We start from the raw sequence: 26,400 nt of genomic DNA on the forward strand, positions 1-26,400 counted from the left end.
AAATTCATTTGACTGACAGCATGTTTTTGCTAAACCTGAAACTGGAGATCTTGCGGTCAGCCAATCACTAAGAGAAACTAGATAAAAGTCTGGAAGAGCCTGTCCTGTGCATTAGCTCTTTTCCTATACATAGATAGAAAAGGTTTAAGTCCTTCACCTGCACAGTCATCAATAATACAGTAAGAATACTTCCAGCGAATTAAAACGGCAACACATAAGGACATCTTTTGTTTTGAAATGTTTCATTTGAGGCATTTTGTTTTGAAAAACCTTCAGCAAATTCAATACCTGTTTTTTTTTTTGGTTGGTTTTTTTTTTTTATCTATTTTTTTTTTTTCAAATGATAGTAGAAGCCTGTTGGTGTGACTTTCACCAGGGGCAGTCCACATAAAGTTGTCTATGATGAACCCTTGGTTTTATTTTGGGCATTTGTGCTCAGTTATCTCGAACAGGAGTGCTCCATAATAGGAGCACAGTAATGTGCTTTGTACAATAGCATGTATTGAAATGAAGAACCCTCAGGCCAGACATCTCAACTCCCTTCTGCTTTTGTGAAAATATATTTAGAGTATTGCTTTTTAGGCCAACACAAAGCAAGAACCCAGATCTGAAACACCAGATGTTGCTGCCCAGAACTGTTTTTCAATTATTCATTGTGCATATCATGACTTCTTGGAAACGTTTGGGGAACCACAAATGAACAGTAAAGTTGGTTTCTTATACATGTGATTCAGTTACCCAAACTTCTGGTGCTAGAACTCTCTAGATGTAAGCTGGAAACCAGTTTACTGGTGTGAGTTAAATGCAGAGATCACACATAGGCAGAACTATCCTTATAGGCTTGACCTGGCATGCAGAGTGCCACTTGGACTACTACTGTGACCAACACTCTTTGAGAAGACATGCTATCTTCTCTTCTTCCTCGTGGACATCATGAGTGGTGGCACAAATAAAACTGCTCATCCATCCAGGCAGTTCCTGGACAAAAAGTCATTTCTAAAATGTGTGTATTTGTAAAAACGTCCATAAGCCTGAGCATCTCTCTTTGTCTCTGCTTAAAGACTGCTGTGGTCCTTAAGTATAGAAAAGCCTCAAGAATTTTTCTGAAAAATACCATCCATTTATCTTTGTAAAGATTTTCCCTTGCTCCTGTTGCTAAGCATTTATACAAAAAATCACGCTGATTTCACTAAAAGTGTTCACTGGATTATGAACTCCTCCATTCAACCTCATGTTTTACAAGAAAGCCCTTACAGATCAGGAGGCTCCTAAGATGATTAATGTGGTGAAGTTTTCTTCCTTTCTTCCTAATGGAGCTCTAACACAAACTCTAGTACATAGAAAATTTGACTTGAGTTTTTACAGCTGTGGGTCAAAGTCAAGTACTGTCTTTGAGGAGCTCTCTGCTTTATTGATGAGCTTGATTTGTTCAGGACAGGTTAGGAATAGACGGCATATCTGGTTGTGAAAGGGCTATTCAGTGTCTGCTGAGAGTTTTGTCCTGTTTTGTTTACAATCTTATGGTATTGCTTGGTGTTAGTTTAGGGTTTGGGGTTTTTTGTTTTCCACAGTTCTCCTGAGACCAGCTGCAAACCAGGCTACAGCATGCCAGCTACTGTGCAGCCAACAAAAGCTGCAGGAGGCTTAGCATCTTCCAAGTTTTGACCTTGCCAGTGATTAGCCCTTTGAATACAGCATTTTGCATGTGTTGTCTCTAAAGTAGCATTCTTTCTTTACACTGAATAAAGAGTACAGGAAAAGTAACCATTCCTTCCCCTTTCCAGTCCTCTCTCTCCCCCCTTTCCACACCCCATTCTGGCCTGCATAAGCAAGTATAAGGTCATCTGCAGGGTGCTTTCTTTCTCCTGTGGAATAGTTCCTCTTACTATTTCCCAGCCATTAGTGTTTCCTGTGAAGACTGATTGCTTTTGTTTTACTTTACAAGGCCTATTTTTTAAAGAGATGTATGTGTTTTGTATTTTTATTCTATTCTTAGGCTAGGGAATGTAGTGAATAGGAAATTAATTAAACCCTGGCATTCCTTCAGTTCCTTCACAGCTCCCAAACATACTGCTCACCTCCTGCTCACCATGTACTGTCTTCATGTTTTACCCGGTTGTTTGCATTACTTACTCAAAAAATATTTTAATATAAATAAGCTGTGAGTTTTTACAGCTTTCTCTGGTGCAGCTCAGAGCTTAACTCTCATGTGCCTCTGCTCATGTGCTTCATGTTCTGACAGGATGCAAGTGGTAATCTTGCAACCTAATGCAAGGCACTGAACTTCCTTTCCAAATACCAAAGATAATGTGTCTAGCTCATAATGAGATTACATTCAATGTCTGAAATTCCCTTGTCTCAGCAGCTCTGGTGGCTCACACTTTTGAAGGTGATTACATTTCCTACCGGTGAAGGATTCTTTAGCACTATTTCTGCAGACCTTGATAGATTCAGCTTTGAAATGAGGCATGTTACTACTCTAATGTTATGCTCTTTGGGTAGACTGTGTGCTCTGCAAACAGCTGACTGCATTTTAAAAGCATAATTATTTCCTGCTACAGAAAGCATCTAAAACTGTAGCAAGCAAGCTTGTCTTTTTAAAGGTTTCAAGTGTAGTGTGGGGCTAAAAAACTTGTTGGAACAGGCATGAGATGAATAGATTTCAATTCTATGTGATCTTTTTTCAGGAGGGATTTGTCTGTGTGTGTGCTCCTGGCATCAGTTTGTGCAGTGACAGTTAAACTCCGAGAGGTATTGATTATTACTTACACATCTGCAGTGCACCAGTAGTGGAAATGGCACACAAAACCGAACGAACAAAGCAAGACTCAAGTTTTCTGACAGTCTATGAAGTACACCATCACTGTAAAATTTTTGTGAGTCATGTAGCCTGGCCGGACTTCTAGCATACATTTGCCTGGGAATTTCTGCTTAAGGTTAGACTTTTATTAATATGTGGCATACATTATCACTGGACCTATTCTGAAGATTTATGCATGGCAAAAAGAGAATTTTTCTCCTTTCTTCATATGCATATTACTCTGGACACAGATATTTTTATTATAATTGTGATTGTGAGAATTCTTTACTTTTCAAATATATAGAGTTCTTTACAGATGCTTCACAAAAAAACTTTGTGAAACAGTGAATATCAAGAGTAATTATGTGTCCTTTTCACAAAGGCTCATATTTGCACTTAACAGAAGAGTGACTGATAAACACATACCCTTAAAAACCATTACAGAATATTTCTTAACTGAGTAGAAAGTTTCTAAACACTACCTTTTGCAGGTCAATTAAGACCTTTCTTAGGAGGGTCTAGATCACCCAAAACTAGATCAACTTTGGAAAGTAAGCTGTTCTCCCCACATTGTGGAATTCCCATTTGAGTAGATTCATGAGCTTGGGTGGTACATGCAAAGCCACTCACAGCTTAAGTTCTTTAGTCAGAAACTTCACTAGTAATAAAGTACCTGCGTGTGAAGTTGCTCATGAGCACATTTATCTGCCCACAATAAGTAGCCAGCATCTTCCTCTTGCTAAAGCTCTGCTGGGCTGCTGCTGGCTCAGGGCTGCCCATGAAGGGCCACACCAACCTCTGCTGCTGGCAGTCCCTCTGTGATCATGATAGGCATTTGCTCTATAGTCAGTACAGTTATGCAGCAAGAGACAGACCTGGGTGTAATGTCTTCCTCTGCTTCTGAGCTTTGTCTCTCAAGACCATGCCTCACTGCATGCCCAGACACCAGAGGAAGCATCCTAACACCCCAGCTAGCTGCTGCTTGGGTGGAATAAGAAACAGGAGAACACAGATCTTGGCTCTTTTCATTGACATGCCTGTTTGGCAAAGAAATTTAATATTTAAATGAGAACTACATTCTTTGTCTAGCAGTAGTAAGCTTGCCAGCAGTGAATGAGAACCATATCCTAGCCCTAATTTTACTGTTTGCTTATCTCAGTATGCATGTTCTTTATATAAAATCTGTAAACAGGCAATGAGAGAAGTCCGCACTGGGAAGTACTTCTTTCCTATTGAGGATTTTTTCAAGAGTGGTATTACTGGTTGACTCAGGAGAGGTTGTACAATCAGTCAGAGTTAACAACATGATCCAGGTGAAAACTCACATCAAGATATACAAAGATTTTGAAAACAGAATGAGCAGTATTGAGGAGTTTTGGCTAACATGCTGTGGTTGCTCAAATACGTAATATCAAATTAACATGTATTTTTTGTAGGATCAGGGCAAATCATAAAACACAGATTTCCCTAATTCAAGTTAAAAATTATTTTGTTATAGAATATTTAAGTTATTCAAGACCCATTTTAAAGTCCTGTCTACTGACCTGAGAAATGTTTTTGACTAAAATGAAAATGGTGTTTTTTGACCTAAGCAGTTATCAAATAGACAAGGAAAAGTTTTCATTGACCTCACTGGAATCTCATTGGCTCTTTTGTGTGCAGTGATCTTTCATTCTACATTAAAAAAAAAACCCTAACATATAACCACAGCTGAAGACAGCCTGACATGGACCCATTAATAACAGAAAAGGACATATCTACAGTGTCAGTTTCAGGCAAAGACTTGCTGCTTGTATGCAATTCAGTTTCACTTTAAAACCATTGTGGCCTTGTTAGCCTTGTTTGGACATGGAACTGTGTTAACAGCTCATGTTTGGTCAGTTCAGAGCATGGGCAGAGCAAGTTTATCCCTTCCCTCTTTCAGATATCATAGTGATAGTAAACAGCAGACTAAGATAAAGCCTCATGCCAGTTAGTGTTCATACATTGTAAGAATTTCTCTCAGTGATATTCTTTTTGTGATTAATTTGATTTTCCATTCTTTGACACACTCTTCTATATCATAGTGGGACAGGAGTGATTATTTCAGTGGTGCATGAGACATTCAGACATGATGAAAGTAGCCACCTATTTGTATGCCTGGAAAAATGAAGTAACTAATCAATAAAGCATAGAGAACACCATTGATGCCATCTAATAATGCTGATGATAGAAGCAGTGTGATCGATTTGTTTGATGAATGAAACTTAGGCAGACTTTGGGCTTGTTAAATCACAGTGTGGTTTCTTTTTTTTTTTTTTTTTTTTGCTTTAAGTTAATTGAATCCAACCTATGAAGAAGTTTATTACAGCTTGTCTCCACAGAATTATAGTCAAATTTTGTTTTCCTAGTTAAAACCCTGATTAATATTAAATTCTCTCAAACTACTCAGACTAATGTTGTCATTGACAGCATTAATTGGCAACAAAACAATTTAGATTTTAGCTTTCTCTAATTTTAAGTAATTTTTAAAATGGCATCTTATACAAGCAATAGGTAATCATTCTGAGAATAATTCTCATCTTTTTAATGTAAATATTTCAATTATTCATCTAAGAATATTTTTTCCCTTGTGTGGTCCTACCTATTACCTAACACCACAACTTTTTCCATAGGAAATGCAATATACGTTACATTTTAATTTTCAATAGGCTTTGTATAACTTCTTTATGTGTTCCCTTGAGAAAAAATATTATCTTAAATATGACCTAAAGCCTACATTGGCCTCTCAAAAAATCCCTCTCAGCTAACACCACAGGATGAATTTAAATCACACAAGATGTGCTGGAAATTGCAGTTACTGTAACTGTGCAAATAAGGAACACGTACATTGGATGAAACAAAATCAAAGCAAAGCAAGCTTTGATTTATGATATATACAACATAATTAATTTATTAATAGCTTAGTTATCTTATTTGTGAAACTATGAAAAGTATAAATCAACTCTATTTTACTTGAACCATTCCATTCCAGTTTTGGTGCAACACTCACTTTATGTTTTTGCTATTATGCCCTTTATTTCTTCTTCCTGCAGTCAAGCAAACATTCACAAAAAACCTCCTGAGCAAGTAGAAATTTCTAAGTGAATGTGGTTTTTGAAAAAAAAAAAAGCCAAACCCAACCCTCAACATACATCTTTCTGGAAAGAAAAAAAATTGCCAATCTTCCCTAAATGTCAGCTTTTGGTAAACTGTCTCATCATCAAAATATATTAAGTTTTGCCGTACATAGGAGATACTGTAAAAGTGTGCAAAAATGTGAGTTCAATAATTTGGGGCAAATATGAATAAAACATTCTTTGAGAAACCAAGGAAACCGAGATCTCCTTTCCACTGGAGGACGTGATGTAGAAAATGGGACAGACAGAAAACGTCTTCAGTTTTTCTCTTTTCAAGCTAATTGATACCCGGAACAGCTGACGCAGCAGTTACAAGGGATACACTTCTGCATATGCTTTAGCACCATCTAGCAACCCTCCGAGATACTGCACATCATCTCGTCTGCCTTACGCATATGTCTTTAAGTAGAAACATAGATTATTGCTTTCAATTTCCTCAAATACAGTCGTACCTGTTGCCAAATAATATGCTTTAATATGAAATAATATCCAAAAGTACTGGGGCAAGTCAAGATAGGATTGCCTAAGTATGTCATGCTTGCAAACTCCACCATGGGGTGCCTGGTGTTGCTAATCTACTGCACGATTTATAATGCCAAACCCCTTACTAGTGATTAAAGCAAACGGTTTGGACCCTTTCAGGAACAAGAGTCTTCAGCTGGTTATGAGAATTTGTTTTGAAAAAAAATCAAATACAACCCCTACCCCAAAACATGACAAAAATTGAAACTTTTTACTAGAATTATACTTGATTAAACTGTTATTTGGATTTTTTTTTTTAATAGGCTCCTATGTAGTTTTCCTTGATAAAATTCTAGCAAAAAAGTCTAGAAGAGAGCCTGATGAAACCATGTCCCCCAAGACAAAACCATTATGTTTAAATCACCTCTGAGAAGTGACAGTCCGAATTAGACCAGACAGCCTCCAATTCAGTTCATTGCTTTGCTGGGTTCCTTTAGAAATATTTTCTTATTCTCAACAAAACCTTGGGGGTGTTTTTTGCAACATAATACTACTATTTCTTGTCCTATGTACCCTGGACATAGAGAGCTAACTTTCTTCAGGATAGCTCTCTATCTTTTACCTAGGCAAACTCGCTACCATGTCCACTCTTCAATCTTCTTCTCTTTAGGCTAAAAGTCCCAATTCCTTCAAGCCTTACTCATAGAGTTTTAGGCTTCTGATCACTCTTGACGTGTCTGTGTCGCCTGGGGCTTAGAGCACTTATGTGGAGAAAATGAGCCTTTACTTTGGCAAAATCAGATATAGAGGAAAAACAAAACCAAATAACAGCACTGTAAGAGACAGCATTGCAAAACACTACTTCTGACCTAAGTTTTAAAGGTATTCTTATTAGTGGATGACTTTAAAATTATGCAGTGATGTTTGCCTAGTTGAATTTGAGCACAAATGCTCAAATCCATTAACAGCTATATTTTACATCACTCTATGTTCTGATGAAAAGCATGAAATATGCATAATATTTTGATGTCTGTAACTTGCCTCCTCTTCAGCAATGCTTGCAGGCTATTAAGAAAATTGTCAGTCTGGATTTGTTTAAAAATCCAAATTTAATTAACTCAAGGCTTTTAATGTACCCTGTTTGTAAATAAAAAAAAAAGTCATTCTCCTGAGAAGGCCTATGTCCTTCATATTATGTTGAATAATTAACAGCACTCACCGTGACAGCAATTATTAGGAGACCTCTTCTAGAGATGGCCTCTTGCTCTCAACTAACACATTGACTAATTTTGACAAATGTCATTGGTTTCAGAAGCATGCTTATTCCTGGTAGCACATATAATGATCTGCAGACCATGTCCCCTTCTAATACTTCACAGTTATAGGAAGTACCTCCTACACCCTGCAATTAAAACATAGTCTGTAAAATAATTAGTCACAGGGAAAGAATGTCAGACAGGAACAAGTGTTCCTAAGATCACCATCATTTCAGCAATAATTGTTGAGCAAACTAGGACTCTATTCAGAAAGCTGCAATTTCAATGCTAACACTATTTTATAAAGAGAGTTTATAAGAAATATTCAAAGTGGGTGAATTTCATAAAAATAAAATATGCTGCTTGGATATTTATTTAAAAAAAACCAAACCCTGATAAATTAGGATTCCAGTCCTTTTCCAAATTATGTCAAAGGCATAAACTCTGATGTGAGAAGCAATTAGCTCTTATGAAATCTTGTTAATCTTTAATTTCACAGGCTATATCAGCAACAACATTCCTACCTTCCTTCTAGAAGAAGATAGAGAGGAAATATTTGGGAGAAAATAATCTTCAATGGAGCAATACTGTATTTAATTGGGAGCAGAACTGATGTGGTTACCAGATCCTGTGAGGGATTAGGGACATGAACTGAAGCCCTGGGACAAGCCCATGCCAAAGGCATTGCCCATTCAGTACCTCCGCAGTACAGCTGGCTGTTCATCAGCACTGCCCAGAGTGCTAGTTGTGTACCTTCTCAGCATGTTGTGGGCCAAAGTCACTACCCAAACATGGGTCTGCTGGACAGAGACAGGTATTTGACTACACTTTCATTCAGCAGTCAAGTTTTCTTCTTCCCGAGTATTCAGTGGGTACTGTTTAACACTATAAACCACAATCAGTTTTAGTGAGCTTTGGGAAATCCTTTACAAAGCTTCAGCCAAGTTGTCTCCAATAAGGGTATAACATATCCCACATCTCTTTACAATGGAAATCAACCTTCTCTCAAGTCAAACTTTTATTACAGACAGGTTCTTTTGACCTTGGAGTCTTTATTCAGTACAACTCTTTTTTTTTTTTTTTTTTTTCTGTCTTTTCAGTGGATAGTTTTTAAAGCCACATAGGACTTTACTACCACGCTAGCTTTTGGCTTCCAGTTCACAAATGATCATTGTTATTACAATTCTATCATCTTACTTTTACTAAGAGGGATTTCCCCATTTTCAAAGGTGTTTGATCTAATGGAAGGCAAGCAGCAGATGGTTCATACAAAATCTCATTAGTCTCTCTGAAAGAATGTTTCATTACTGTGTGGGTGGAAACATCCTCTGTTTTCTAAGTAATTGTAATATAGCAGCCGTAATGTGCAGCACACAATATTCCAGGTTTTATATCGCAATTGCCTTAGATAACACTCAAGAAGAGGAACAGTGAAGACTACAGAACCAGGACATTATTTTTGACCTTAGGTATGTCACTTTGCTTGTATTTCTTTTTTACTTGCTGTTTCCTTCTTACATTATAACACACGCTCTTTGACACAGAGATAATCTTTCGCATATGGTCGTATAAGAAGATACAGACACCTTTGTGCAGCTGGTGCTTTTGGGCTTAGGACAATAAAACTAAACAAGAGTGACAAGAAATTAAAGACTGCAGGCCTTTATCCTGCTCTGCTGTTAATGTGCAGAAAAAGGAGTCTGAGCGTGCCATCCATGAGGACCTGAGCATCAAGCTGCAGGCTCATGAATGGAGAGATTAAATCCAATACATGAAGTCAGAGTAATTCACACTGTAGTCACTACATACAGATAAGTATGCTTTGCCTTTGTCCATAGCTTCAGTTCACAAAATACTTTGAAGCAGAAGAGGAATGGGGAAATAGTATCTAGTGGCATAGAATGAATTAATGATTCACAATTAGGAACTTATCTATCTGACTTGCCTGAGCACATCATGCCATTCTGAGATCCATACTTTAAGTCAGTTTTGAATAACTCTGTCTGAAGACCATAGAAACAGAGAACTGTGAAGATTTGCACTGTAGAGTATACTGCTACATTGCATCAGTTATGGTAAACACACCTTTGGTTTTCTGTTTTGTTAGCAGGTAACCTGTGTAAGAAGGTACAAGAGTTTAAATTCAAAACTGTTCTCTTGAATGAACTATTTCAAGAAATGTTACAAGTGAATATCAGGCTGTAACATTTGCCTGTTCTGAGTACTAGCTAAAAGCTTCAGTAATCATGAAAAGGACTTGATACAATCACAAATGATCAAATGAAATACGTGAAATTTTCCCCTACTACCTCTTCAGTTTTAATTATGAACTTGCACATATAATCACAGTAATAATACTGATATGGTGGCTGTAACTGCTGGCACGGTGCGACCATACACGCACAATCAAACCGCTTGTGCTATAACTGCCACTTAGTACAGCAACACGCTGCATTGACTATATTTAACCATTGCTTTTGCTATGATCATTATTGACAGATAGTAAAAAACCTGTCTGTTTCTTCTTATATAAAAATCTTTTTTTCTCAGCAGAAATTACTATTTTCTGTGACTCCTGAGGTTAGAATAGTTCTAATAAGATCAATTTGATTCTGAGTTGTAATAGATTTATAATGCACTTTTTTCAGTAACATTTTCTGTATGTCAGGAAACCAGCATGTTCTTTCTGATTTCTTCTAATTTGCTTTCTTCTAGAAAGAAAATTGAATATGGTTGGGCTGCAAAGTCAAACCCACACAAAATGTAATCATTTGCAGAAATGTTTTTATAATGCTTTTATGTAAAGAACTGTGGTAGGTAAAGGGAGGTAAGTAGTTGCCCTCAAACTGGTGATAGGGCTGCTAGAACAGGCAGAACATGTTCACAAGACAGACTGAGCACACAGGCAAACAGCCATGTTGCTAGCTATGTGGCTGTTATTACCTCCACATCTATCACTACCAAATAAACTTGTGTGGGAAGAGAAAAGGAAGGAAAAAATATTCAGATGTCCATTTCTAATTGCACATCATTTCAAAACATCTCTTTATGAACAGTCAATGTTATCTTTTAATAGGAATGTTTGTGACTTTTCCTATGAGTATGAGCATATTCCTGTCCTGGGTTCAGCTGCACATTTTTAAAATAACATGTCTAAATGGCAAGCCAAATATATTTTCTAGTGAGTTAAAACTGGATGAAAGTGAACAATTTATATCAAATCCATCAATAATTTTACAGTGAAAAAAATCCCTTGTGTTTTAGCATGTTGCACTACATACAAGTAAAAATTTTTCAAGGGAGAATCTAGATATCAGTGTAAATTTTATTAAAATCTTCCAATCAAATGACTTGTCCAGTTCTAGGACTCAGGACTTTTATGCTGTCCACTACACATTTAGATGTGTAGATCTCTGATGTCTAATGCCCTAAGATGGGGCTTCATGTAGTCAGGTCTTGTCCTCCACCACCAAAGACCCCCATCATTATCTCTTTCTCTAGACCAGACACAGCCAGCTGGACATATCTCAGTGACAGACTTTTCTTTCCTTGGGAAGGCTTTCACACACCAGAAGAGATCTGTCCAACATTATGCCAGAGTTTTTATGCTGTAATGAGGAAACTTCAAGAACCTTCAATGGAAAGGTTAGTGCTAGGGCATTGTGTTAATTACAAGAAAGTTAAATTTGGTCAAAACATCTAAAGAAAGCATTGTTTCTGGTCTGACCTCCTTGTTCTGCTCAGCCTGTGAGTCTTTATCATGGAAATCTGGGGTGCATTTTATTTTTATGCCTGTATTTTCTTTTTTTTTCTTTTATGTTGTAACAGCTTAAGTTTACTAAAATGCTTTGACTTATAGAGCAAAAAACCATAATGTTATAACTACATACTAGAAAGCTAGTTTTGATGCTACCCAGTACATTGGAACAGTCTGTTACTTCTTTCTCAGCCAAGCAAATCTACTCACTTGTGCATTTTTGGCAGTAATATGTGTTTTGGAGGAAAGCTGTCATTGTTTTGGTGCCTGATATCATGACGGACCTTAACTCTTTCACATAGGATCTGCACTGGACAGTTACAGATATTAGTTTCAGTGGTGTTTTACCTAAACTTTTGGAGCAACATCTAAAAATCATATTCAGATGAAACTCGTATAAAAATAAAGCTCAGAAGTTAAAAGGAATCAAGGCCAGTGAAGAACATTTCCTTGAGAACTGAGTTAGTGTGAAATAAAGAAATGTCTTCCACCAAAACAAAACAAATGCATTCCCCCCCACCAGTAATGCATCTTATTCATGCAATATTAAATTCCAACACAAGTAAGAAATAAATGTGAGAATAGACTAGGAATTAACATGCAGATTAGAGTATGGAGCTTTCTGCATTATCTGACTGTATCTACAGTCATTATAATGAGAAATAACCCTCTAAATTAAAATAGTCTAGGCCAGGTTTGAGGACAGACTTGTATTTGCTGTATGTAGGTATCAATTTAAAATAAAATAATTTGTGTAATCATGAATTCTGAGCACGTTAAAGTTTCACGATTGGCAAGACAGATAATAAAAAATCTCTCATAAGAGAACACTTCCAGGTTTATCATTGGCACTTTGCACAGCATAAAGCACAGGTAACAGTTAAGGAAGAAACCATTATATTACAAAATTACTTGTTCTTTACCATCCCATAATACTGTCCACGAATTTGACCATGACCACTTAAATCTTGTAGGAAATCAAAGCTTCTCTTCTTAACGAGGAGTATTTTGAACTAGTACTTCTTAAATTTCATGATTTCATATCTCTGAGGGAAATAATTTTGAGATTAAAATTGACAAAATTAATGTAGAAACTAAGAAAAATGGGGAAATTAATTGCAATTAAAACGAGAAGGTGGGTGTCTTCCACTGCTGCAGCTCAAAGCAGTTCACCAACTCTGAGACACCATAATAACTGACAAACTGAAGCTCAGTGGCTCATTCTCTCCCTCAGAAAAGAAGAACTGAGCTTGTTTTCTCTCCTGAGCACATGAAATATTTAATCATCCAGTACAACACCAGGCACTGTGGATTATATTGTCGCTCGCAGCCTGCTGTTCTGCAGAGGACAAATTACCTGAATCACAGCAAGGACTTAAAAAAAGCCTGCATCCTGATACCTACCATCCCGTCCACGCTCCTGCCTTTGTGTTGAAATCCCAGCCTCATTCTAGGCAACACCAAAGCTTGCGTTGAATGCAGTAGAGCCAATATTTTACCCTTTGCTTTAAAGTTCTAAAAAAAAAACCAACTCATGTGAACCTTTTGATTTTTCTAAGGGAGAATATATCGTTAATATCATGGTGGCAGAGTACATGATAAACATATGAGAAGTTCTCCACATACAGAAGCTGCCCAATATTTCAACTCCTTTGGACAAACAAACGTGTAGTAAAATAGAATACTGATATGACGAAATGTCATTCATCATTCAGTGTTACAGATGATGTTACTGAAAATGCCAAGTGTAGAAATCTGTGTTCGAAAACTAACATTCGTCTTCAAAAAAGTCATTGTGGTAAGTAATAATAACTAACCTGGAAGAAAATATATTTGCAGAAGCTCAGCTATGAATGAAGAGTCAAAAACAAATACTCAACAAGAAATAATACAGCTATATTTTATCTGCTCAAGATTTATCTAAGAGAAGATTTCAAAAATTTTTTTTTCCCCAAAACATATATTATAAGTTACACCAAACTCACACAAGATGTGTTTTACATCCCAAAGGATCTTCATTTTGGGAACTCAAAGGCCACCTTTATATTAAAATCCCATGAAGATATAGACAGAATCCCCCAGATTATGAATTCCCCAGAATGAAAGAGAATGCTCAAAGCAGTGACACAGTTCACCTGCTGGGGTAGGCTAAATTAAATAAGAACTTGTCAAACAGCGTGTTCAGATGTCAACAGGAAAAAAAAAAAAAAAAAAGAGAGAAAATTTCACACTTCTAACAATGTAAAAAGACTTAATTCATATTTGCATGTAAAATGAAACACAAAATATGGTAGAATATTTTAGTTAACATAAATTACTCCAACTAACTTCAAAAAATATGTTTCATTTGGTTATTCCAGTGGACACCAAGACAGCACGAGCTGTTAAAATGCTGGGGAAACATAGCTGATAATGAAACATAGACCTCTTCACAGTAACCCAGAAGAACCAGTGCAAACTCCTGGACACAACATACAAAAGGATTTAGTCGGTATCTCAGTCATGGACCAGATGATCTCCAGAGGTCCCTTCTAACCCTAACAATTCTGTGATTTGGTCGTTCCTAGCAATTAAGATACTACCAAAGAGCAAAACTGTGTCTGAGCCAAAACCAATTTGATGAATTATACCATAGTAGCATTTTACATAATCTGACATACGCTTAGTGCTCAGAGCATCATGTAAGAGTGCCTGGTGGGCTATTAGTTGTAAAATGTCTTACCTGAAAAAGCACACAGCAGCCTCATTATAGAGGAGCCTTGAGATAAATTATAGCTAAATCTAATAACAGATATAAACTGTTATTGCAGTATATTTCAAATTTCTTTACTGAATAACTGAATACCTTTAGTTCTAGACTAGAGACCACGAATTATAGATCTCAAGGGCTGTCACTATTACTTATATGGTCTTTAAAAGGAGATACTTTACTTTTCTTTGCTATCTTAAATTATTTACATTTAAGAAGCTCAGAAAAAATCCTTTTTCACATAACACATAACTGCAAATTCACTGAAATGTATGTATAGACAAAGCTTTTCTTATAAAAAGTTTACATCCCAGAGTATGATGAATAGCTTCTGCTCCTAAATTGTTTTAATTACAAATCCACTCAAGAATGCATCTCAAACTCTTCTAATGTAGTTCAGATTATAGGAATTTAGAACATAAAACCCTATTTCCTTTAGCCCCCAAGGCATTTTTAAAAGCAAGATGTTCCTTTTTCTTTCACTCAAATCATTCTATTGTTCCTGCATGAGAACAATGCATAACTCATTTAAAGACACCTTTTTTTTTCTTTTTTCTTTTTTTTTTTTTTTTTTTTTTTTTTTTTTTTTTGTTGCCATGCAAGAGATACAAGCTGCTTTCTTGTTTCATTTTATGATGGATTATCTTTTCAGCACCAGCAGTCGGTTTCAGCATCTGTCCACTGCATATGAACATAACTTCTCCGTGCAAACTCAAACACAAATTTGGACATACAGCACTGATGTCTAAATGAGGTCCACTGAGAATTACTAGATCTTAAGAGAAATCAACAATCAACAAGCTCCAGAAATGCAGCCTAAGCACTATGTCAGTGATGATTCTCTCAACAAAAATAACAATATTTGTAACACTTGCTGTAAGCAAGCATGAAATTGGAGGCAATCTCGAAAGAATAAATCCGTGGTGCTGTATATAGAAGTACTTCATGCTAGGAAATGGACTTTAATTAGAACATCAATGGTGTCATATTTCCAGTGAAATGTTTAAAGACAAATAAGAAAAGCAGAACCTTTGGAGCTCTGCTAATGTAGAAACAGCTGTTAATTGCTGAGGATTTGTATTTTCACATTAGCATGAAGTCTGAGGCACAAAACTGATAAAGGGACACAAAGGCTTTGTATATGTGTAAGCTCTTTTCAGATCAACATGTAAATGGTGTGTTCAGCCAACGTGAAGCATCCATGAGCTTGCAGAACCCTCACCACCACCGTGGGCTGGTGTGGTCCATGGGGATTAATTCCCACCTATGCTCCCAGTCACATTTTGGTAGTACTTGCATGCAAAAATTACCATGGGCTACCTGCATCTGCATTTAGATGCAATAAAAATCCAGTTTTACTGTCTTTTCTGAGGTGACCAGAAGACAGAAGGGTTGACATTTTGATAGCTTCATTGCCTACTTCTTTGAATCTCCCCCACCACCAGCAGACCATGACATAACTATCCTCTGAAGCATAATATTCTGTGGATCCCCACATGAATTTTCAATAAGAAATTTGACAAAAGATTATTGCTTTTCTTTAGTGAATGACCTAAGCTTCTCTCTGGGGTGTCTGAGGACCAGACCATTAAAAAGGCGATAAATTTAAACCTAAAGATAGCAATGCATGGGGGCACCTGAGGGAAACAGATTCAAGTTACTTTTGTCCTTCCTGAAGTTTCCAGGTATGGTTAGCCAGTGCAAGTAGTATGATTGGCCAGTGAAAATAATATGGACACATGGCCAACCTAGGCAGGAATCTGTAAAAAACCCAATAACCAAACCTGAAATTAACCAACAACCAGTGATACTGGAGATATGGGGGTTTTCCAACTCAAAATACCGAATATAATCTTCAACCTGATGCTTTTCTCACAAAATTAATAGTTGAAATCATGTATATTAAAAAACGTCTCTATGTAGTTTCAAAGCCATAAAAAAAAAAAAAAAAAAAATCACAAACTCAGAAATCGTCATCTGGGACATGAGGGGTGGAGAGAATCTGGTAAGAGAAATAGGCATAAATGACCTGTGCAATCTGAATCTGTTCTGCACACCATTGCACCTCAATAGCAAAGGGTGCCTATGAAAAAACACATAGGGAAGCAGTTTTATATGCATATATATATTTGTGCAAATACACTTCAGCAGATAAAGGTCTCTCATATTTCTGGCTAGGACACTCCATACTTATGAAGAGACTGGCATGCGACAGAGAATGAAGGTGGTGATCTCACAGACAAGGAATGTAGAGGCTATTTCTGAGCATCTCTGTTCTGCCACATGCCACTCTGCAGACACAGCCTTCATGCCAGGGGCAGTTTCTCAGTCTTGACTCTAGCTTTTATACCAGCCACTTCACTTGCCCATGTCATCCTGCTCTAGCTGTCACTTTTCATATGATTCTAGGAAAACCACAGTCATTGCGTATGAAAAAGGCAAACATGGAGCCTAAGAAACATATGTAGCGGTGAGATTGATTCAAACAGAGTCTGTTTTGCCGGAGATCCTTGGAGATATGGAGGACTTAAGTGGACAAGGCTCTGAGAAATCTGAGTCTGGCTGTCATTGCTCTGGGCTGGGTTCAAGAAAACAGTTGAAGTCTCAGACTGTATCTCAGACAGGCTTCAGGGAGTTTCAGCTTTCACATCACTACTTTATTCCCCACTCCCTACTTGTTGAGGTTGGAAATAGGAATGACACCAGGGGTCTGAGCTGCAAAAAAGCCTCAACTAAAAAGCCCTTGGTTTTCATGCAGTCATTTAAATATTCACAATGTTTCCATTGACAGAGAAGAAAACTAACGAACTGCTAGAGCTGAAGTGACCATCAGGACAATTTTTTCTTTTGCTTGCAGTGTGCGAGTAGAACAGCTTTTGTAAGACAGATGCAGTAGGGCTCGTTTTTTTTCATCTGCTTGAAGCGATTTTTCAAGTAGATAAGTAAAATCTCATAAAATCAGGCAAGTAAAATCTTACTTAATCTAGCATCCATTAGATAAGTAAAATCTGTTGTTCTGAATAGCAAAGCATTCATTTCTGTGTTCAGTCATATGTAAGGGACAAATAGTTGTAGAGCATCTTCAGTTCACCTAAGAAAGGCCTATAATACCAAGCTGAATGTGCTTTCAAAGGCAGAGAGAGCCCAGAATCCCTGGTACCTCACAGTGCCATAAAGAACAATTACACATTTTTAACAAGTTCTGCTAATTCAGAATGAAATAATTAAAAGTTACACATTAAAGTGAAAGACATGTCTGAGATGAAGTTCATTTTATTAAGCTATTTCAAATACTAAAGTTTATTATGACATAGAGTTTTTACTCCTTTAATTGAATTTCCAGCACTAAAGTTTGGTAATTTGAATATCTAAACGATTTGTAAGGAGATAAGCAGAGTTACGTATATTTTTAAAGTGATAACAATCAATTATGTCACATATCTATGGGATGGTTTGTGGCATTACCTCAGGCCTAGCATAAGGACATGCATTTAACAATTCTGTCCCAGAAGAGGCCCGACTAAACTGGGGCTCATTAAGTTGCACTTCCATCTCTGGCAGCACCTATTGCAGGGGCACAGGGAATAGGGACAACTTTAGTCCTGATCCACAGTTCCTGATCTATTTCTGTCATCTGCTAGTGCAGGAGTTCTTTCCCTCTGCCTGTTCCATGTAAGAGAATGGCTGCCTTTACGGCAAGAACATAACTCTTGATGTAACTGGTCTGGACAGGGAAACAAAGTGTTCGCTGTTAGTTACAAGAATCTGCAAGGCCGGAGGAGTCATTCTAATCCTTAAAATCCTTAAACCAAATTGGAATCACTTTCAAATCACCTGTTAACACAGCCCGTGTTCTTGTGACCACGCATTATCTTTAATTGTCAATACCTGGGCAAAACATATTGTCATATACTCTTCTATTAATTAAAAAAAAAAAAAAAGGGCTCTCTTGCTGTAAGGATTCTTTGCCTAATGTAGTATTAGGTATTACATAAATACTGTGATTAATCCCTCTGTCTGTTTTTTACCCAGTATTCAAACCTACTGCATTGACAGGTGTGGTGATCATCTTGCAATGACCTGGAAAGACAGAAGCCAATCTAACTGTATTTGTTATGCAAGAGCAGTCAACAGTCAAGTTAATGACATTTTTTACAACTGGCTTTTGTAGGTGTGAACTGAAAGGAGCTAGAGCAAGATGATTTATATTTTTTTCTATGCAGCTTATGATTTGACAAGAAAACGTTTACGGATTTAATGGCTGCTGAGAAAGAACTAATCTAACTATGAGATTCTGAGGTTCTAAAACAGCTCAGTCTTTTAAAAAACAGCTTTTCTGGATTAAAGACAACAGGATTTGGTTCTGAGCTTTTAGATGATGAAACTCATAAATAGTTTTGAAGATGCAAAGTCAAGAAAATAGTAAACAAAGGTCTTTGAAGGATTAACTGTAAAAAGGATTCCACTAATCACTGCTTATGAAGGGGTGACCTTCAACATAAATAGAGCTATTTTGTCAAACCAAAGTCAATTTGATGGAAACAGAAATAACAGGGAATAAAATCACAAATTGTCTGCAATCAAAATGCTTTGTGTAAGGTTATGAAAACACTCAGTACATCTATCAGTGGTAGGGCACTCACATAATTTAGGTCTATGATGGTGAAGAGTTTGATATAATAGACTCATAGAAGCTAAGGCCAAAAGGATACCTAGATCATTTATCTGGCCAACATCATAAGATACCAAATCTCTCCCACTGCCCTGAGCCCAACATTTCTTATGGGCTTAAACCACAACATTTTGCTATGAAGTCTAGGAAATGCACATCCTTGCGTGGTCTGTAGGACAAGGTTATAGACTCAGAGAGTGCTCAGGTCACCTGCATTCCCACACAGGTCATGTGGGCCCCTGCAAGGCAGTGGTTTGAGTGTACCATGTACAGAGGAGGCACAATGAAAAGGCTATCTCCACTCCCCTCTGCACAAGAGTCCCAGCTAGCATTACTGCCAAACAAGAGCTTGAGGTATGTGGTGGTTAGCCCTAGAGGGTGGAGAAAGCCTCTGCCAGCCTCAGAGATGGACCCCACCTTCTCCACAAGAAAGAAAAGCTCTTTGCCTGTCCCCATCACCCATCTTCAGATGTTTCCTCTATCTTTCCCTCTTCTATGATGGGAATGAAACCTTCAGTCCCTGTCCTGGGGGAGAGGGGCCTAGCAAATTTCAGTTGATCTGTGCTTCGAGAGGTCTCCAGGGTCTGACTGGCCAGTATTAACTACATGATGCATTGAGAAAAGAGTGAAAGGAAATGGTGCTATAAAAGTTTGAATTCAGCAGAGCTGTAAACAAGGGAGTCCCTTCTGAACACAGATCAGTATCCTCAACCTAATCATGGGGCACTACAACTTCCTTTTCCTACACAAAGTGTAGGAGATGCTTGGAGTGCACAGTCTTCATTTTAGCCGTCTGACAACCTGTTTGCACAGTGGCTTTGCTCTAGCTGCTTATTTAGCCTTTTAGGCCAAGAGCTAAAATTTTTTCTTTCTATATGGACTTATCAGCAATACTCATGATCAAATCTGATAGTGTCCTGAGTATTGCTGGAATATTTTTACCTTCAAAAGAGCAATCTACCAAATTCTGTGTTAATTCAGAATTTCTTTTTCAACATTTCTCCCGTTTCTCTGTGTTATCTGAAAATATATTTTTCTGTTGTTCTCTCTGAATCACCTAGAGACAAAACTACCTTTTAGTTTTCCTTTCTTGGCAACTCCATGGTTATATCACAGTATTGGCTTATTCAATACAAACATTACCTACTGATCTAAAAAGGATAAAAATGCAATTCCTTCTATTGCTTCTGCTACCTGAGAGACTCACTTTACAGATCAAGCAAGTGCATGCCATAGCCAGACTATGAAGTAAGTGGACAGCTTGCAAATGGGAGCTTGCAAGGTTTTTCATTTAATTTTCCTTTGACATTTCAAAGGAAATGGGGCAGATCTCTTCAAATTAATTGAAGGGCAGAGAAACCTTTAGAAAAAATATTGGTAGGTCTGTGAACAATAAGTGTTACTTAAGTGTTGCTTTTCAAACTCAGTGAGCAGGGAATTTTTATGTCCCCAAAAGAAGAGAATAGAAAGGAGTAATTATACTATTTAGTGATGAAATACAGGTATACGAATAGTTTGAGAGAACTGTATATCCACAAGGACAGTTCAACATTCCTTTTAATTTAGAACTGAGATCGTTTCCATTATGCACAACTAATACTGCCTTTTCAGAGACTCCTGAGTTGTAAATAAAGTGACAAACTTATATGTCACTAATTGGGTAGTATTGACTTATTAAGAAGTGGGCTGAAGGGGCATGATAACATTAATGAGAGCTCTTGTACAACGCACGTATTTGAAAGGAGTACAAAGGTATAACTTGCCTAGGATAGCCTATTTCAGCAGTCAGTAAGAAGATTAATATGATGGTGTCAAACAGAGATAATTGATACCAATTTTCTATATTTAAGTTTCTATCAAGGAAGTGCACCGAAATCCATCATTCCATTTGCAGTGACAAGTTGGTGTAATAGCAGCAGAATTTTTAGGTTTCATTCTTTCATAACTTGTGATAAGCTGTTATTCTGAATTATCAAGATTATGAACTGGCAGATTTAAAGATCACACTTGGGGTTCAGTAATGCTTTCCATCTGAAAAAGGTATTAAAAAAAGATGGTCAAATATTTGCTAAGAACTAGGCTGTCAGGAAACACTGGAACTATATGAAAAGCTTTTCAAGTATAAGGCTACCACACTTCTCATTTCTTTCTGGTAGGTCCCACACAGAAAGCCTCTTCACGTTGAGAGTGCTTTCTCTGCAGCAGTATCAGTAGCTGCCATATACCCAGAAATCCTCATTGTCCCCAGTGTGCATTGAAGACCCAAAGAGTACTGAGGGCATTCAGCAAGCAAGCACTGCTTGACTGATGACTTAATGTATAAAAAATCAGCATAAAACTTGGAGTTAACAGTGAATGAGTAACACCTTCTTCATGTGCACAGATAATCCATCTCTTCCAAGAAACATCTTTTAGCGAAAAACAGAAGTCTATCAGAAGACTCTAGAAAGGCAGACAGCAATCATAAAAACTGGCAAGGGTGCTATGTTGAACATGTGCAGAATCATGTGGGATCACACAACGCTTCCTATAGTCTGTTCTGGATACTATGCACATGTAACCTCTTGTCCTGAAGGTTACTGATGCAGATCGTCTACTGCTTGCTAAAGCACTGTCCTGAGCCTATCTGACCAAAATAAACACAGCCAAAACTTCAGTCATTAGGCACACAGTAAAATTCCAACACATTTTCTTCTTCAGTCAGAGATGTTTCAGTAAGTTCTGCATTGTCATTTTCTTTACAGTTTTCTTACAGTCCATTTAGTTACAAATTTCTTTGTACACACACAAAAATGCAAAAATATAAACAAACTTTTAATACAAATGCTAAAGACCCTGGCCTCTTGCAGGGAAAAATTGGTACAAAAATACATCACCAATCTCCATATGGTTTCAATATTTCATTGACTGGGAATTTATTATAAGATTTTACAAAAGCCTTGAGGAGTCCTCCCCTGAAGAAGAAGGAGAAGCAAAGATACAGTGTTATGGACTGACCACAGCCTCCATTCCCTGTCTCCCTGTACCACTACAGGGATGACGTGTACTCTGGGGTTAAGTTAAGCCTGGGAAGAAGGGAGGGGTGGAGGGAAGGTGTTTTAAGGTTTACTTTTATTTCTCTTCATCCTGCTCTGATTTGTTTGGTAATAAATTATTTTTTTCCCCAAGTCAGTTTTGTTCATGACAGTAACAGGTGAGTGATCTCTCCCTCCTTTTATCTCCAGCCATGAGCTTTTCATTCTATTTTATCTCCCCTGTTTCTCTTTGGTGGGCATCTGGTGTCCAGTCAGGGTCAACCCACCACAGAACCGTTTCATAACACAACCAATATTCCTCAAGGTGCTTAACAGGCACCCTCTCCAACATGATAAGTTCTTCGCCTTCTCCTGGTCTCTGTGTTTTCCATGACAAATTACAAAAAAGAACATGAGGAATACAGGCCCATTCCCTCTGAATAAGCCCGCATCACCCCACAGGTTCTTTCCTAACACCTGATCAATTGAAAACACTATGCAATTTGTCATTTAACATGATTTTCAGAGGAAAGTTTGGGATGTTTTTAGGTGACTTTTTGTAACTGTTTCTTATTTATCCCAAAAAGGAAAAATGCATGTGCGGGTGGAAATTCGTAAAAATATTCCCTGTATGAAATGTTCAGTTAGGAAATGAAAATATTTCAGTTCAGATCAGCTGCTGCTGTTTATCACTGGAGTTGTATTTTGGCTAAGTTTCATCTCTGTTCCCTGTGGACTCACTCCTTGTCTTCAACTTTTCTTAACTGACATATATTTTTTATGAAAAAGTCTGTTTTCTTAACCATGTCCCAAGGCTTGGTGCTTGTGTTAAGAGGAAGAATAAAGTACAGAGATTGCTAATGGCTTGTTTTGTCAGGGAATGCCTGCATATTACTTATTTAATAGTAATATTAGATATCATTATAAATGCTATAATTAATGTAATGTCTAATTTACGTGTAAATTTAGAAGATTAATCTTACAATATGCATCATAATATAACACACAAAGCATTTATATGTATTTATACATATAATATAAACATCATAATGTATGAAATGTGCAGTGATACATTACTTTTATATTAGTATAATTAATATGCATATTATGTGTTTATGCTGCTGCACCTGCAATTTGACCTTCCTCTGGGAGAGCTGGAGACCATTAGTCTTATAAACTGGGATATAATATCTGAAGGTTTGTGAGAGGGAAGAGAGGTTTCTTTAGTCCATCTTCCTTCTTTAGATGGCTATTACCTACCTAAAAAAAGCAAACACGCAAAAAACATTATCGGCCAATTTAAATATTTGATATGTCAGCAAAACTGCATGCATTTTTAAAATACATAGTTGTTAAAAATCTCCAGAAACAGATATATTGCTTGTTGATGTTTACACAGATTAAGAGTTATTTGCAATGCACGAACACAGTTCTTTTACTGTGTAAACCCAAACTATAACCATGCTGCCTCAGTTCTCCAAGGATAATGACTTTTGTTGGACTGATTTTATATGAGAGCTCCTAAAACCTCCACAGTCTGTAGTTCCTGGTGTCTTTCCTTTTCCCCTTTTAAAAATAGGGGTTATATTTCCCCTTTTCCAGTCAGCAGGAACTTCATCACACTGCTGTGACTTCTCAAATATGAAGGATAACGGCATGGCAGCTACATCCACCAGTTCCCTCAGGACCTGTGGATGCATCTTGTCAGGTTTCATGGACATGTACATCTTCAGGCTCCTTAGAGGTTCCTGAGCTTGATCTTCTACAGTGGGTGGTATCCTCCACTTCTGGGAGGATATTCTTTTGAAGACCTATTTTGCATGGCAATTCCACAGATGTTGAACCAGTGCACCTGCAACAGGACTGCGTTTAACCAAATCTGCTACTTCAGCTGGCTGAATATGTGACTGTCAGAGCACTGCTGCCTGAACCAGATGATCACTGATAAATGGCAGGGCTGGTCCAAGTCAGTCATTATTTAGATCAGCATATTCTGATCTGAAAGTCATCAGCCACCTTGTCCAATGCTTTGACTTTTATTATGCCTGATGTAAATCCTGTGAGAATTACATCATTTACAATGAAGTGTAAGCAGCTCTATATGTGTTTTTTCTGGTTACACATATGTTAAGGATGAAAATCAAAATTAGGTAGTCTTAGAATATGTTAGCATATTCATTATCACTCAGATAATAAGTAAAAATAAACCCCAACTGGGTAACTATTTTTCTAGTCATAGATACAAGTTCTTATTAAATAAATGTGGAGAAAAGCCAGCATTTGAAATAATATGGCATTAATTTATCATTCTGTAAAACAAACCAAAGAATGATTAGATATAATTAGGCAAAGAACAAAGATAAAAAAACCTTAATTGTGTTTCTTTATGACTGTATCTGTCCTTCTCCAGCTCAGATGCAGGCTGTGTTTGTACTACGCACCGCTTATTTCATTTTCTTTAGAAAGCCTGCTTAGCTACAGTCTGTTCTTTGCCATAATATATTTGGGGGTTTTTATCTACTGTATTTTATCTACTATAGAGATACAAGAAAGCAAGAAGATACTTTATCTACACTGGGAGTAGAATACTTACATTTACTGATACAAGAATACATAGTAAAGATACAAGGCTGAAAAACTGCTGCAGGTTCAGAGTTCAAACATCTGAGCTATTAATTTCAACCAAATCTTAACAAACCCTTGATTGCCTCATGGGCCTGCTGCTTAGATCAAGAGCAACACACAGGCACGAATTGATGCTGACTAAACTCCTACAAGATACAATAAAATTGTTACAATTTGGGGAATCTCTAGCACTACATTCGCAACAAGTACATTGCAAGACTTTCACAAACACTAAATATTTAAGTTCCAAAGTTTACACATGAAGTTGCTGCTTAATAGATACATTTTCCCTACTCAACAGAAAAGGCTGAGTCGCACCTGGCAAAGACTATGGATGTGCTAAATTTCAGGTTTGGGAAGCGCCCTACCTAATGAATCCTGACTCTTATCAGGTTTTTATTTCCTCTTTGTTATAAGTCAAACCTGTCCACTTTCAAGCTTCTGAGATTTAGGGCCAAAATTTTAGCCATACTGCTCAGAAGTGGCAAAGTTTGGACAAATTTGAGATATTCTTTCCTTGTTCCTTAGAATGTGACCACAATTTAGAGGTTGACGGTTCTCCACCCTGGAAATTAGCAAGGTTCAAAAGCACTGTCATTTACTTAGAATAAAACAAAACTAAGCTAAAACCTCAAACCTTGCATTTCTGTGGCTTGATGCAATGTTCCATGTTACAGATATGCTTGTGTCAGATGATTCTAATTTCCCTATACTTTGAAAATGTGTGCGTGTGTTTAAATGACTAAAAGCTTTGCTAAAATAATTAAGGAATTCATTAACGCTGATGTCAGCTTCCCTAATTAATGTAACAGCCAGGTACAGTTCTCAGAGGAGTAATCTTCTTTGTATTACATTTATGTTCACGTTAGGGACAGGACTAGACCAGAAATCTTAATGTAATCAGGTGTAAATAGCATGAAGAACAGGGGGAAAAAAAGGTATTGTGTGCTCTGGCATTACCTATGGCATATGAATGAGAGAAGTTAAAGACTGCAGTATATCAGTTCTGATCCAACTCCTTGCAAGTGATGCTCCATATCAGCATAGCCCCCCCGTTTAAGTGAGGCTCCGTGAAGATGCATGTGTCAGTCTATGTATTTTGGATTTTAAAATAAAAGGAGGGAATGACTAAATCTTGTCTGGCTATGAAATAAAATTTGAATTTAAAAAGAAGAAAAACAGTTAAGTTCTCCATAGGGGTGTGCATCAGTAAAGCTTTCAGAGTCTTGACAGCTACAGGGATCTTCAAATGTCTAAGGAAGTTGAGAGTAATTACAGAAATCCTGAATAATCAGGAAAGCAACTTTAACGAGGCTAACCTCAGGGAACATGATTGTGGTGGTTTTTTTCCCTACTGAGTGGGCTTCTGTTTTATGATAATTGTAATTGTTAAGGTAATTTGTTTAGATGATTTTTTACTGGTTATTTTTCCTTCAGTTATAATGAGAGGTGAGTGAAGATGGAAAATAGTCATAAATTGACATCAAATTTTGCTCCTGCCTTGGTTATTCAAAGCCAGCCAGTAAGTTGACTGAACCAACCAGAAAGATTTGTTTAAAAATATGCTGAAATGTCACAGCTGCTTCAGGTATACAGAGGGATGTTAAGGCAGGTCACTCCAATGATATGTAACAGTGAGATAAACATGAATCTCTGTGAAATGGGCTATACTGACCTACAAAAGCTAGTTTTGTAATGGCTAAGATTTGTTTATTTTCTTTTTCCTGGAAGCCAGCATATTTAAAAAGCTGAAAAGGAGAGTATATTTTCAGAAATTAGGAAGGTCATTGTGCTTATGTTTTAATCAGAATAGAAGAAATGTGTGAAATGTTCTGTGATAAACTGCCAACTGTGGCTGTGATGTTACTGCAATGTCATGACAATGCAAGCAAAAGTGGTGAGATAAT

Source organism: Lathamus discolor, chromosome 1, assembly GCF_037157495.1.
Source record: "Lathamus discolor isolate bLatDis1 chromosome 1, bLatDis1.hap1, whole genome shotgun sequence".
NCBI lineage: Eukaryota > Metazoa > Chordata > Aves > Psittaciformes > Psittacidae > Lathamus > Lathamus discolor.